Source organism: Solanum tuberosum, unplaced genomic scaffold (assembly GCF_000226075.1).
Source record: "Solanum tuberosum cultivar DM 1-3 516 R44 unplaced genomic scaffold, SolTub_3.0 scf00396, whole genome shotgun sequence".
Lineage (NCBI taxonomy): Eukaryota > Viridiplantae > Streptophyta > Magnoliopsida > Solanales > Solanaceae > Solanum > Solanum tuberosum.
The window spans coordinates 325321-341659 of NW_006239319.1; positions in this window are offsets into that span (position 1 = coordinate 325321).

Here is a 16339-nt window from a genome sequence, read left to right on the forward strand (position 1 = left end):
CCCAAGAGTTAAAATGTTTTCACATTTAAACAAGAAATGAAACACCGATTTCCAAGAGAGATTTTAAGCTAGTTTTTGAGTAATTACCTCAAATCACAGAAAGAGTTTTGTCTTTTAAAACATATGAGCTGAGTATATTTTAGGAGTAGTATTGAGCACCGATATGGGGACGAGTTCATAATAACTCAATTCTCCATAAACCATGTAGCCATCGTGGGTTGAACGGGTCATACTTTTTAGATGACACCGTAATGCTTTTTAGAATAGACTAGTGGATCCACTTAGTTGAGGCGTTCTATATCACGGCAAGTTATAGCACAATTCTGGCAGCATGGACGAGACGTTGTATCACCACATTAGCTCATATTGATGAATGTCGGTTAGAGAAACTCCCACAGAAGTATATTAATTTACTATATTTGTAAATTGAGTTATTATTTCAGTTTAAATGCTTTATATCAACTGCACTTTTACTGTTGTTTTATTCTGCATTTGAGTTGAGTATCCATGAGTTGAGTAAAGATAAGTTAAGTGTTCTCTTCAGATTCTTTTCAAGCTTATGTCATGTTTAGTTTTCCCTCGCATACTCGTACATTCAATGTACTGATGACTTTTGGCCTGCATTGTTTATGATGCAGATATAGGTAATCAGGATCATCATCTAGCTCCTCGTTGATCCAGTTGAGCATCTCAGAGTCAGTTGGTGAGCCTCCTTGCTTTCAGAGGATTCCCTTTTTACTACTTTGTTAGTCAGTTGTTAGGATGATCGGGGGTCTTATCCCGACATCCCTTTTAGTATTAGAGGCTTCATACACAGTTAGCTAGGAGTTATTTAGTCTTGTATTTAAGATGGTTTGCTAAAAGACTTGACTTGCCACTTTGGCTAATTTGAATGTTTATCCTTAAACGTTCTAATTTTATTTGAGACAGTTGTTTTAAAGTGCATTTGAATCCTTGTATTAATGCTTTAAGTCTTCCGCTATGAGTTAAGCCAGGCCAAGGGTCCGCTTGAGGCCAGCAATGGTTCTCGAGTGCTAGTCCCGACCAGGGTGTAGGCTCGGGGCGTGATAATAAAACACGAGATAAATTCAATCAGGTATAAAAATACAATAACATACACTTTACTCTTATTTGGGAGATTCTCTAACCGACAAGCATCACTATAAGCAACATGATGACACAATGTCTCGCTCACACTACCGAAACTATCCTATACCTTGCCAGGGTATAGAACATCTCAACTAACTGGATCCACTAAGCTATGCTTAAAAGCAATAAGGAATCATCTAAAACGTATGATCATTTATCCATGTTGGCATACATGGTTTATGACGATTTTGAGTTGTCTGAACTCATCCCCATATTGGTGCCTAATACTACTCCCAATAATACGTAACTCAAGCTCAAATGTTTAAAACATAACTCTTTCTCAATTTGAGGTAATTACTCGTAAGATCCTCTTCAAAGAGGTAATACTCTGAAACTCATCTGAACTTGTAAACTCATTTAGAAATCGGTGTTTCTCTCTTTTAAAATGTAAATTATTACATAATTGGGAATAATTAATTCCCTTATACTCAATTTGAAACATGAAACTCAACTCTTCTCATCCTCATACTCGTTTACTCAAGACTTAGTTCAAATCTTTAGTTAATTTCAAAAGGGTTCTCAACTTTGACTCAAAAGGTCATTTTGAACTTTCCTCTTACCTTTACTTTAATTTTAAATTTTAAATTCAGAGATGTAATTATAATATGCATCATCACTCAAGTATTAGTGAAAACTTTAAGAGTGAATATCAAGAAGAGAACATAGGTACAATTTGAGGGAATACACATGGAAAGAAAGACGGAAGCGTAAGGGACGTGGCGATCCTGGCACACTTACCGACGTGGGGCACCAGCCCCAAAACTACTGAACATTGTTTGGGGTGCACTGAGTAGCGTGCCGTGCCAGTCCCCAAATTACTGGGCAGTAGTTCTGGTGCAATTGTGGCGCGCCTCCCAACACCCATGCCCAGAAATCTAACAAATTTTTCTTCAATTTTTGGGGTCCCAACTCATCAGGAATCGAATGATTTCCTCCAAACTTATTTTGATTCACAAACCCAACACAAAATTATCTAAAGCACAAACAAAATCCACCAAGAAACAACACTGATTCGTAAGACCCTCACTTCAAGAACTCAAAACCTCTATTGTTAAAGAATGGGGTTAAACAAACCCAACACTGTGAGAAGCTTACATACTTCGTAAGAACATTTTTTCTTAGCGAAATCCTCAGTTCTTGAAAGAAAGCTTGAAACCCCTCTCTTTTCTCCTCTTCAACTTGTTCTAAAATCCCTAAGCGTTTTGGAATATGGAAAAGTGGTCTAATTTAGATTAGACCCTTAACTTGTGGTTGAAAAACGTTTTAGGCATAGTAGGTTAAGGAAAAGACCAAAATACCCCTTTCCTAAAATGGATGGAAAGCCTTAGCCAGAGAGGCTTCATTCAAACAACCATAACTTTCTATTAGAAGTTCAAAATTTAGAAAACTTAGCAACATTGGAAAGAGGACTCAAATATCTTAGTTTTGTTATCTTATGGGCCACCTAACTCTTTATGTTTGGAAATTTATGGTCGTTTGAAGTTGACCTAAACAATATCTCCCCCTTGCGAACATTCCTCTTTGAATAAGATCACACTATACAGAACATGGGTGGGAAGCATTTAACAACCCCAACCTAACACACAACACGCAATTATCAAACTCAACATATCAACTTAAAAGTACTCTAAAAAGTGTTAGTACCTTGGTTTGGAATTTCTCCAGAAGGAAAAAGATGTGGGTATCTCTTATTCATATCCTCCTCAGCCTCCCAAGATGCTTCTTCAACAAATTGATTCCCCCATAAGACCTTCACTGATGCAACCTCCTTGGTCCTCAATTTGCGAACTTGACGCTCCAGAATCTAAATGGGTATTTCCTCATAGGATAGGCTGTCCTTGATACACATATTCTCTGTAGGCAAAATAAGTGAAGGATCACCCAAACACTTCTTTAGCATGGACACATGGAACACCAGATGAACTGCTGCTAATTCTGAAGGTAGCTCCAACTCATAAGCTACATTGCCAATCCTCTTGGATATCCAATAAGGACCAATGTACCGGGGACTGAGTTTTCCTTTCTTTCGAAATATCATAACACCCTTCATGGGTGACACCTTCAAGTAAACCCGATCATCAACCTCAAATTCTAAGTCTTTTCTCCTAACATTTGTAGAGGATTTATGACGACTTTGTGCTGTTTTCAACCATTCCTGAATAAACTTCACCTTCTCCATGTCTTGATGAACTAAGTCTGGCCCTATCAACTCAGCTTAACCAACCTCAAACCAACCAATAGGAGACCTACATATTCACCCATATAGAGCCTTATAAAGAGCCCTTTGGATGCTAGAGTGATAGTTATTATTGTAAGAAAACTCTATGAGAGGCAACTGACATCCCAATTACCTTTGAATTTGATGAAACATGCCCTCAACATGTCTTCTAAGGTCTGAATTATGAGCTTTGCTTAACTATCAGTTTGAGGATGGAAAGTAGTACTATGGTTCACCTTTGAACCAAAACCTTTCTGGAAAGACTTTCAAAACTGAGCGGTGAATTGTGCACCTCTATCTTAAATCATAGACACGGGAACTCCATGAAGTCGGACTATCTCTTTAATATATAATCTGGCATAATCTTCTGCTGAATTAGTAGTCTTTACCGATATGAAATGGATTGATTTAGTCATCCAATTTACAATCACCCAAATCAAATCTTGTTGCATGCGAGATCGCGACAAGCTAGTAATGAAATCCATATTTATCATCTCTCATTTCCATTCCGGAAGAGCTATATTGTGAACCACACCATCAGGCATTTGGTTCTTACCTTGACTTGTTGGCAATTTGAGCACTTTGCAACAAAATCTCCAATACACCTTTTCATACTACTCCACCAAGACTTCTCTCAAGTCACGGTACATCATTGTAGAACTGGGATGAATTGAATAACTAGAACTATGAGCTTCTTCCATGATCCTCTCTTGGAGTTCATCCACCCTTGGTACACATAACCTACCTTGATATCTCAACACAACATCTCCCCCCTGTTAAAAAGCCATTACTTTCTGCTTATGAATATATGCTTTTAGTTCAAGTAAAATAGGGTCTTGGTCTTGTTTCTATTTCACTTCAGACATTAGTGATGATTCAGCCCCATTCATTACCACAACTCTACCTTCCCTGGAATCTAACAAACGAACTCCCAAACATGCAAGTCTGTGCATATCTTTGGCCAATTCTTTCATGTTTTCCTCAACATGAGCAGTACATCCCATAGAAAACCTGCTAAAAGCATCGGTAACAACAACAGCCTTACCTGGGTGATAGAGGATACTCATGTCGTACTCCTTGAGTAACTCTAACCACCTCCACTGTCTAAGATTAAGCTCTTCCTGACTGAATACATACTGGAGAATCTTATGGTCGGTGAACACATCTACATGAACACCATAGAGACAGTGACGCCATATTTTTAAACCAAATTCTACTGTTGCTAACTCGAGATCATGAGTTGGGTAATTCTTCTCATGAACCTTGAGTTGTTTAGATGGATAGGCTTTGACCTTACCATTCTGCATCAATATGCAACCCAGTCCAACTCTGGTTACATCACAATAAATAACAAAGCCTTTTGTACCCTTTAGTAAAGTCAACACTAGGGCAGTAGTCAACCAAGTTTTCAATCCCTGAAAGCTTTTCTCACAAGCCTCAGGCCACTGAAACTTAATTGTTTTCTAAGTCATCTTAGTCAACGAGGCTGAAATAGATGAGAACCCCTCATAGAACCTTCTATAGTAACCAACCAATCCCAAGAAACTCTTTATATCAGTTGGACATGTGGGTCTGGGCCAGATCTGCACTACTTCAATCTTATGAGTGTTAACTAGAATCCCTTTACCACATACAATGTGGCCTAAAATGCCAGATACTCAAACTAAAACTCACTTTTAGAAAATTTAGCATACAACTCTCTATCTTTGACAGTTCGGAGGACAATTGTGAGGTGACTAGCATGATCCTCTTCATTCCTCGAATAAATAAATATGTCATCAATGAATACAATCACAAACAGGTCAAGATATGGCTTAAATACTCTATTTATAAGATCTATGAACGATGCAGGAGCATTAGTAAAACCAAAAGATATAACAAGAAACTCATAATGACCATACTAGGTCCTGAATGCTGTCTTCAGGATGTCACTTTCTCTTACTCTCAACCGATGATAGTCAGATCTAAGGTCTATCTTAGAAAAGAAAGTGGCACCTTAAAGTTGGTAAAAGAGCTCATCAAATTTCTGAAGAGGATACTTATTCTTTGTGGTGACCTTGTTCGACTGGCAGTAATCGATACACATGCTAAGAGAACCATCTTTCTTCCTCTCAAATAAGACCGGAGCGACCCAAGGTGAGATACTAGGTCGAATAGAACCCTTATCAAGAAGATCTTTCAATTGCTCTTTTAACTCTTTAACTCAGTGGAGCCATTCTATATGGTGGAATAAAAATAGGTCAGGTATAAGGAAGGATGTCTATTCCGAAGTCGATTTCTCTCTCAGGAGGGACTCTGGGAAGATCATCTTGAAAGACCTCTGGAAACTCATTCACAACTGGAACTGATGGAATAGGTAGTGCCTCAACACTAAAGTCATTAACTCGGACTAAGTGATCGATGCACTCCTTGGAAACTAACTTTCTGGCCTAAAGGTATGAAATAAAATGATCCTTAGGCATTACTGAACTAATTATCCACTCTAATACAGGCTCATTAGGAAACTTAAACTTGACTATTCAAGTTCTACAATCAACTGAGGCATAACAAGCATGAAGCCAGTACATACTTAGAATAACATCAAAGTCCACCATGTATAGCTCGACTAAGTCAGCAATAGTGCACTTGTTATTGACAGAGATGGTACAATCACGATATACTATTTCTGCTAGAATATACTCATAATAACGTTCAACTACACTTCATCCGATTCTAAGTGTAGGCGGTCGCTAACAAGTATAAACCCAACTAAGAGGTGAGGTCGATCCCTAAGGAGTGATAAATAAAGAATTCAATTAGGAAGTGAAATAATGTTCTAATCATTTGTAGAAGTAGACATTTTCGTAACAATAAAATAAATGACAAGGGGTTGCCAATTAATTTCAAATTGGGGGATTTGAGCGAACAATTAACAACTACGAACAACTGGGAGTAAACAAGTAGAGGGGATTTCTTGGGAGTGTGATCAATTGAATGCCAATTTCGCAAAATGGGTGATTATTATTTAATAGAAGTTGTTGAATCTTAGTGGGTAGCCTAGGCTTTAGGTGCAATACCCATTTCTCAATCAACTATCACGAATCAAGCGAGTTCTCTCGAACCTCAACAAGCATAACACATATAAACAGCCCAATACCTCAATCAATCTACTTTTTCAAGCTAGATTAGTAGGATTGAATTTAGAGCCATTTCTCAAGCTAAGTATACAATAACCCAATAACTACAATCATCAACTAATATTTTTAACTCTAAAACCTCTTTCTCAAGCAAGCTTAGAATGCTAAACTAGAATTGCATTTGCAACTACAATTCATCAATTAAAACACAACTATTCATTGAACCCACATCAAATCAACAATAAGATCAATAAATACTAACACCCATAAGCTAATTGAAACATTTAATTACATAATCACACCCCCAAGAATAGGGGTTTTAGCCAAAAATCATAAAAAGCAAAACATTGTTACCACCTATGTTCTCCATCAGATTGGGTAACAATCCACAAGTCTTCAAATGCTCCAATTAAAGCTCAAAATCAGAACCAACCCGAAATCTCTACAAATAGTGTCAAAACAATGTTTAGAATGTTGAGGATAAAAAACCCAAAACTGGACAATGTGGGAACTATTTTTCTTCGTTTAAAATTTGCATTTATACATTCCCAAAATTTAGCTTTAGAGTCATTCGGCGAAATAAGTGGGGCCTCACTGACATGGTCGGCGACACGCCGAATGCTTCTTTACATCGCCTTCTAGGCTTGGACTTTCACCACCTCTCTTCTATGACTTTAGGTGATCAAAGTTACCATCACTAATCTATTCGATGTTGTGCCGAATCACATTTTCTATCGCCAAGTTGATCTTATCCATGGTCTGGCCTGCTGGAACTTTTAGCGGGCTGAAGATCCTTTCAGTGAATTACCGAGTGGTTTTGGCGAGTACCAACCTTGCTTTTATTTAACTTTTTCAGCTTTTTTGCTCAGTTTTTCCTGGTAATGTCGTTGCCTTGCTTTATTGCCCTCCTTGCTACAAATTAGCATTGTAACACCAGGTGTGGAAATACTAAAGGGCTCAAGAAGACAGTAAAACTTTGAATATCAATCCCTAAATGAGTCAAAATCCCTGACTCATCAACTCACAACGGGTGTGGAAACACTAAAGAGCTCAAGAACTCATTCGGAAAGAATATCGAACCTCAGAGCACTACACAGAGTCACAAAAGATAGACTCGCACCTGGATCAAAAAATGCATATACATCGAAAATAGAGACTTTGATCATACCAGTAACAACATCTGGTGAATTCTCCTGTTGTTGGCGACTGGTTATAGCATATAGATGGTTTAAATCTCCGCCTTCCCCTGAAGTAGATCCTCTTAGAGTACCTCTATTGACCGGAGCCACTGAAGAAGACTGGGCTTCGTTGCCCCTATTACCCTGCCTGTTATTAGGGCACTCTCTCACCAAATGACCCGTCTGATCATACTTGAAAAAGCCATTGGACCCATCACGACACGTTCCTAGGTGGTTTATACCACATTTAGCACATGTAAGAGTCCAATTAGCCCGTTAAGCCATACTACCCTGAGACTGAGTAGGTCTAGCTCTAGAATTTTGGGAGTTCTAGTTCTTGATGTCACTTATGTCCTTTGGTGTAGGTGCACTAGCTGATGATGGAGCAAGTCAAATTGGTCTTTGCTAAAAAGATGATCGGTTCACATTTTCGGTCTTCTGCTATCTGGACTCATGAACTGTTATCTTAGCCCTCTTACTGCGGAACTTTTCCATGTCCTTCAATTTATCTTCCTCAATCGGCTACACATGGATCATAAGCCTGGCTATATCCATGTCTCCTATAAACATAGCCGCCTTACTTTCTTTAATTGACAACCGGGACAACCCAAACACAAACAGACTCATCCTGCTCCTTATATCTGCCACCATCTCCAGAGAATAACGGGATAACTGGGTGAAATTGAGGATTTAATCATGCACACTCATGGTCTCTTGTTTCAGATTTAAAAATCCCCCCACCTTTGCTTCCCTTAGCTTAGGGGGAAAGAAGTGCCCTAATAAGGCACTTTGAAAAATAGCCCAGCTCACCAGTTATGCCCCTTCAACCCTACTCTTCTTCCATTGGTCGTACTGAATCCTAGCAACACCCTTGAGCAGGCAAGCAGTTAACTCCACACGCTCAGCATCAACAACACACATAACCTCAATCACCTTCTGCATTTCCTCCATAAAGTTCTCCCTATCCTAAGTGACATTTGACCCTGTGAATTATAGAGGATTCATCAAGAAATCACAGATCCTGGATGTGTCAACCACATCTTGACAAACCACTCTTTGTTCGCCGGCTTGATTTGCACATCTGGACTCAACTTCTGGATAGTATCCTGAAACTCAACATTGGTGACCTCTCCTTGAGGAGGTTGCACTTTTGATGCATTAGGAACTTCCGAAACTTGATGATTCACATTCTTCCAAGAAGGACGTCCTCGAACAACTCTTCATGGAGGCATGATCTGTAAAGATAGGTGCAATAACAAATTAGAAGGAAACTTTTATAGAGTTGAACTCAATTAAGAGGCTACAAGATTTAGGATGTGGCGCGTATCTTTTATAGAAGGAAGTAAAATGTTTCCTAAATGTTGAAGCCTCCTCATTTTGGATGTGGCGTGCTTCACACCGATAACGAGACTCTACAAACACAGATTTATAGACACCTTAGGACTATTGAAATTTGTGCTCTCATAGCAAGTTTGGCATCTCCTGAGCCTACACCCAGGAAGTGGCCGGCACTAGAGAACCATAACTGGTCCCCAAGAGAACCCTTGGCCTTTCTTACTACTCAGCGAAAGACATTACTTAACAAGAAGAACTACAAATGCAAAGATAAACTCAATTATCTCAATGATAGATAAACTCAGAAACGTCTGGAAATACTCAAATAGCCATAAAAAGGCAGCTCAAGTCTCAAAATATTAACAAGGAAATGGGAAAAGACTCTGCAACTACTACTGTCTATGAAGAGTTTAAATACTATGATAAATGTCGGGACAAGACCCACGACATCTTAACAAAGCTAAAGTGTGATGTGGAATCATCTGCAAAGCAATGAGGCTCAACCTGCTGCACATGGATCATAAGCCAGGCTATGTCCATGTCTCCTATAAACATAGCCGCCTTACTTTCTTTACTTGACAACCGAGACAATCCAGACACAAACTGACTCATCATGCTTCTTATATCTGCCGCCATCTCCAGAGCATAACGAGATAACTGGGTGAAATTGAGGCTTTACTCATGTACACTCATGGTCTCTTGTTTCAGATTTAAAAATCCCCGCACCTTTGCTTCCCTTAGCTCGCGGGGAAAGAAGTGCCCTAATAAGGCACTTTGAAAAATAGCCCAGCTCACCAGTTATTCCCCTTCAGCCCTGCTCTTCTTCCATTGGTCGTACCGAATCCTAGCAACACCCTTGAGCAGGCATGCAGTTAACTCCGCACGCTCAGCATCATCAACAAGCATAACCTCAATCACCTTCTGCATTTCCTCCATAAAGTTCTTCGTATCCTAAGTGACATTTGACACTGTGAATTCTAGAGGATTCATCAAGAACTCACAGATCCTGGATGTGTCAGCCACATCCTGACGAACCACTCTTTGTTGGCCAGCTTGATTTTCCACAACTTGACTCAACTTCCGGATAGAATCCCGAAACTCAGCATTCATGGCCTCTCCTGGAGGGGGTTGCACTTCTGGTGCATTAGTAACCTCCGGACCTTGATGATTCACATTCTTCCAAGAAGGACGTCCTCAAACAACTCTTCATGGAACCACGATCTGTAAAGATATGTGCAAGAATGAATTATAAGGAAACTTTTATAGAGTTGAACTCAATTAAGAGGCTACAATATTTAGGTTGTGGCGCGTATCTTTTATAGAAGGAAGTAAAATGTTTCCTAAATGTTGTAGCCTCCTCATTTTGGATGTGGCACGCTTCACACAGATAAAAAAGACTCTACAAACATAGATTTATAGACACCCTAGGACTATTGAAATTTTTGTTGTGATAGCAAGTTCGGCATCCCCCAAGCCTACACCCAGGATGTGGCCGGCACTAGAGAACCATCACTGGTCCCCAAGAGAACCCTCGGACTTTCTTACTACTCAGCGAAAGACATTACTCAAAAACAAGAACTTCAAATGCAAAGATTAACTCAATTGTCTAAATGATAGATAAACTCAGAAACGTCTGGAAATATTCAAATAGCCATAAAAAGGCAACTCAAGTCTGAAAATATTAACAAGGACATAGGAAAAGACTCTTCAACTACTACTGTCTCTGAAGCCTTTAAATACTAAGATAAGTGTCGGGACAAGACCTATGACATCTTAGCAAAGCTAAAGAATGATGTGGAATCATCTGCAAATCAATGAGGCTCATTAAAGCTAACTGGAATACAAATGGTATCAACAGAGGGCCTGTTGATGACCCTAAACAAGTCTATATACATCATAAAAAGATGCATGTCGAATGTCGTCAGTACATTGAATGTACGAGTATTTAAAGGGAAAATTGAAAGCAATAGCTAACTAAACTGACAAGGCAGGAAGGAATACTCACCTAAACTCATATCAATATAAAGCAACAATGATAGATGCGATATTTAAAACATTATAAACCAGGAGATATATTTGATACTGTTTAAAAATACAATAACATACTTTTTACTCTTACTTGGAAGATTCTCTAATCGTCAACCATCACTATGAGCAAAGTGATGATACAATGTCTCGCCCACGCTGTAGGAACTGTCCTACACCTTGACGGGATATAGAACACCTCAAATAAGTGGATTCACTACGATATCTTTAAAAGCAATAACGAATCATCTATAAAGTAGTATCCTTTACCCATGTTGGAATACACAATTTATGCAGATTTTGAGTTGACAAAACTCATCCCCATCTTGGTGCTCAATACTGCTCTCAATAATATATAACTCATGCTCAAATGTTTAAAACATAACTTTTTCTCAATTTGAGGTAATTAGTCTAAAGATCCTCTTAACTTGTAAACTCATTTAGAAATTGGTGTCTCTCTCTTTTAAAATGTAAAACTATTACATACTTGGGAATACCTAGTTCCCTTACACTCATTTTGAAACATGAAATTCAACTCTCCTCATCCTTATACTCGTTTACTCAAAACTAAGTTCAAATCTTTAGTTAATTTCAAAAGGCTTCTCAACTATGACTCAAAGGGTCCTTTTGAACTTTTCTCTTAAATTTACTTAAATTTAAAAATATAAATTAACAGATTTGATTAGGATATGCATGATCTCTCAAGGAGACATTAAGAATGAATATCAAGAAGAAAACATAGGAAAGATTCGAGGGAACACACACGGAAAGAAGGATGAAAGGGTAAGGGATATAGCCACCCTAGCGCACTAAGTGGCACGGGGTGCTAGACCCTAAACTAGTGAACAATGTTTGGGGTGCATTGAGTGGCACACCGCGCCAGGCCCCAAACTACTGGGTAGTAGTTCTGCACAATGGTGGCACGCTGCCTCACACCCATGTCCAGAATTCTAACGAATTTTTCTTCAATTTTTTGAGTCTCAACTCATCTAGAATCGAATGATTTCCTCCAAACTTCTTCTGATTAACAAACCCATCAGAAAATTATCAAAAACCCACACAAAATCCACCAAGAAACAACACTCATTCGCAAGACCCTTACCTCAAGAATTCAAAACCTCCATTGTTAAAGAATGGGGTTAAAACTCAAGAACTTCTCAAGAATCTCAATATAAAAAATCCCATGGACGAATTTACAATTTAAATTACATGATAGGCGTGAGGGTGAACAAACTCAACACTATGAGAAGCTTACATACCTCGTAAGAACACTTGTTCTTGGCAAAAATTTTAGTTCTTGAAAGAACGCTGGAAACCCTTCTCTTTTCTCCTCTTGAAGTTGTTCTAAAATCTCTTAGCGTTTTGGAATATGAAAAAGTGGTCTAATTCATATTTGACCCTTAACTTGGGGTTGAAAAACGTTTTAGGTTTAGTGGGGTAATGAAAATACCTAAATACCCCTTTCCTAAACGGATGTAAAGTCTTAGCTAGAGAGACTTCATTTAAATAATCATAACTATTTACTCGGAGCTCAGAATTTAGCAAACTTGGCTACGTCAGAAAGAGGACTCGAGGACCTTTGATTTGATACCTCATAGGCCACCTAAACAATAATATGCTAAAAGGTATGGTCGTTTGAAGTTGAACCAAAACTAAAAACTGATAGGAGTCTGAGGTGTTACAACTTGTTTGGTCATTCTCCATTTTCACGACTCATGTCTACATCCCGGACATGGCCGACACTCGAAACTATTGTTGACCTGAGCAGACCCTTAGTATGGCATATTGTTTTTCTCTATACTAATTCATGCAAGTACTTTTTCATAGATCAACATGTAAAAAATTCAAGAAAAAAATTTCAACAACTTTATTTAAAAATCTGAAAATCTCAATATATATATATACATATATACTAACATATTGAAGATAAATTATCATGAGAAGACTATAAGCTATCTAAATACTCCACAAATGACATATACATACAATTAACATCTAAAAAAAATGGAATCCCTCCGAAAGCAAGTAGGTCTCACCAAGGTTTAAAAACTAATCATAATGATATGTCATATTGGGGATCTTTTGAACTTTAAAATGCATTTGTTTGCCTCAATGGGACCAATTAACTTTGTTAATAAGGTCGTAACAGACATCCATAAAAAGATTTGGCCAAAAACTAGTTTGGATCACGTATCACCAAAAGTTCATGGACTATAGCACATGAAAAATGGTAAATTCGGTCTTTCCCACATTAGGGCTCTTTTGGACTTGAAAATGTGGGCTCTTTTGGACTTGAAAATGTGTGTGTTTTCCCCTCGGAACCAACTGACTACATTAATAAGGTCGTAACAGACGTCCATAAAAATATCGTCCAAAAACGTCAGGATCACATACCACTAATAATCCATGGACTATAACACACAAAAAATGGTAAATTCATTCTTTCCCACACTAGGCTCTTTTGAACTTGAAAATGTGTTTGTTTACCCTTTGGGACCAAGTGACTTCATTAATAAGGTCGTAATAGACGTCCATCTAAAAATTCATAGACGAAAGTAAAATGTTTCCTAATTGTCGTAGCCTTCTAACTATGGATGTGGCGCGCTTCACACTAATAACAAGGACTCTACAGACACGGCTTCATAGACACCCTAGGACTATTGAACTCTGTGCTCTGATAGCAAGTTTGTCACGTCCTGAGCCTACACCCAGTACGTAGCCGTCACTAGAGAAACATGGTTGGTCCCCAAGATAACCCTTCGCATGTGTTACTACTCAGCGAAAGTGTCACAACCAAGACCGTCGTGATTAGAACCCACGCTAACCCTCTGGTGGGAGAATCATTTTACAACCCGACTAAGAAACTTAAGGAAAACTAGGAATTTAAAGATACGGAAGCAAGTTTAAATGACTAAAAGAAATACGGAGTTCCCATAAACTCCAAAGGTTTACAAAAATAACTTACCAAACTAATACGGAAGAACAAACCCTAGAACCTGAAAGTCATTATACCAAAACTCTACTAACGACAAGTCTAAGAACAAGGGGTACAACCCCAAAACTAAAAAAAACACCTTAAACAAATAGTTTGAGTCCGAAAAGAGTGGACTTAAACAAGAGACATCCATGGCAGCCTGAAAGAACTGGTTCACCCTTGAATCCGGTCACGCTTAATAGTCGCCTGAAGATACCTTGTACTTAACAAATAATAAGCAAGTGCAGTATCAGTACACAACCACAATGTACTGGCAGGATGACGCGGCTATCCCAATAAGTGAAACACATGCAAGTAACCACAACATTATAAAACAAGCATATACCGAACATATACAATATTAGTCATCTTTTCAGGATCAATTTAGCATTCCACGTTCTCAATAATACACGTTGGTTATCATTTTAGAGCAACATACAGTCTTCCAATAACAATCATCATTACATATTAACGTAATAATCACAATTAGATACACAACACAATTCTATGATCCTCTCACGGAACCCAATTCAATGGTCATCTCATGGAACCCATACCCAAACTGTTAGTGTATCGGTATGTGGTACCCAATCCAAGTTAGTGTGTCGGATCGTGACACCCGTTCCAATGTTTATGCCGGTACGTGGCAACCGATCCCAGTTAGTGTGTCGGATCGTGACACCCGTTCCATTCAGCAAGCCCCAATCACAATTGCAATGTACATTCTCATAATCATACAAACAAGAGTTGATTCATGGCATACAATTCTTCATTCATACTCATTTATGATTACTGTGATCAATAATGCAACGTTCGCATACATACATGCATTATAATGGAGTAATTACTAACATACATCACACCAACATGAAATCACAACCATCACCTACCTCGAATCCAAGCTTGAATCCCCTAAGGCACTTGAATCTTCCCTTTCCGGATTCTTCCCGCTTGTTCGTGGTTTAAAAACATATAATTTAACACGAGGAACAATAAACAAGACCTAATTACCTGAATCATAATCAATAATATCAACCCTAGGTCAAACCCTTGATCCCCATACCTAGATTAGGGCTTTTTCTGCCATAATTTCCACATCAAAAACCCTCCCTCGTCGATAATTACCCAAGAAACTAAGTTCTATTGATCAAAAAATAGATTTGGTAAGTGAAAACCATCAAGAACACACCTAGGGTCATTTCTTAGCTCTCAAGAATGAACCTTTGAAGAAAATAACATTTTTGGGGTTTAATAACTCTATGAGTAAATGATGAATTGTTATTAAATTTAAAATTGAATGAGAAAACTTTTATATAAAATAAAGTAATTTATGATTAATCGAATGGAAAAATTTAAAAGTTGTGAATATTCTTTTAATAAAATCTATTTAATTGAATTTTTTTCTCTTAATTTCATTGTATATCCTTTTTACTATTTTCAAGTTGATTCTAAAGAGATTGAAACTAAACTAAACTTATTTGATTGGTTCATAATTTGTTTTTTTACAAATGATTAACCTAATAAATTGAATTAAATGAACTAAAAAAATCGACGATGTCATTTATTTATCTTCTGAATATGCACTATAATATTAGTAACTCAATCTTTACACTTTTCTAAAGAATCTTGATGGTTTATAAAGTAACATATGATTGAATGTGCACTAATTCAAATTTTGGAAAAAATTCAAAAAAGTAGAATATTGCAAAATAAAAGGGAAAAAAACACTAGAAATTTTAAAAGCTGGATGGAGTAGAGTAAGAGTAGGAAGAACCTAAACACAACATGACAATATAAGTTAAATTTAACAGATTAAAATTAAAATTTTCCTCCCATCTCGCTCGATTTTTCATCTTGTAATTTTTAAGTATTTAGTACTTTATACTTTGAACCCCCTCAACAAAAATCCTGAATCCGCCACTGAACACACCTTCACCCCATGACACTCAGAAAATACCCGTTCACACTAAGATCAATTTCGAGAGTTCTACTCATCGAAATTGAATTTTGTAAAGTCGTACGAATTCCTTATCGTCTTAGCTATCCACTCATGTAATCGCATTCCATATTAAACCTGTTATTTGTTACCAGATTTTCCTAGACCTCACTGACTCCAATTTCGTCCAAATTTGGACTAGGATAGGAAATTTCAAGTTACTACCAAAAAGTTTTCTGGCCCAAAAATTTTCCCTGTTAGCTTATCTATAATGATGGGAACCTATTGTTACCGAAAGACATTACTCAACAACAAGAAATTCAAATGAAAAGATTAAATCAATTGATTATATTATAGATAAACTTAGAAACGTCTGGAAATACCCATATAGCCATCTAAAGGCAACTC